This window comes from Austrofundulus limnaeus, unplaced genomic scaffold (assembly GCF_001266775.1).
Source record: "Austrofundulus limnaeus strain Quisiro unplaced genomic scaffold, Austrofundulus_limnaeus-1.0 Scaffold773, whole genome shotgun sequence".
NCBI classification, from domain to species: Eukaryota; Metazoa; Chordata; class Actinopteri; order Cyprinodontiformes; family Rivulidae; genus Austrofundulus; species Austrofundulus limnaeus.
In genome coordinates this window covers 17,880-18,475 of record NW_013953175.1, presented here as the reverse complement: position 1 = coordinate 18,475, position 596 = coordinate 17,880, and positions in this window count along the sequence as shown.

Here is a 596-nt window from a genome sequence, read left to right as displayed (position 1 = left end):
TATCTTATCTTATCTTATCTTTATATACTTCTATGGTTAAATTAGACTAAGTAGATTATATTAAATATAGTCTTAAATAATAAAAAGGATATTTGAAAATTGCAGACATTTTTTCTATCTTAATGAGACTGTTGTATTGTAAATTCAGTTTATGTTTTATAATGCATTATTTGCTGTTTCGAGTATTTTATTGTTAGGTTTATTAAAATCCATTTTTTATACTTAAAAACATTTAAATGATTTATTCTCAACGCAACTAGTTTTATTTTTCACGGTAAAAACATTAACTTAAATAGAAAAGCATAATAAATGAATTCCGTACGTCATGCGGAACCATTATTCCGTCGTTTTTTTACCGACGTATTTAACCGTGACACCAGAAAAGTGAATTCGCTTCGGTCGGCAGTTCCCGTTAATCTTTTCAAAATAAAACAGTTAAAAATGTTCAATATTTAGTCATTTGTAACTAACTGTACTTTAGATTTTAAACAGGTTCATAGAAGAAAATAAATCAATATTCAAGAACAAAATTTAAATAACAATTTCTTGTTTTTTGACACATTTCTTGAGAAATGCTGCGAAACGCTTACTTCCGG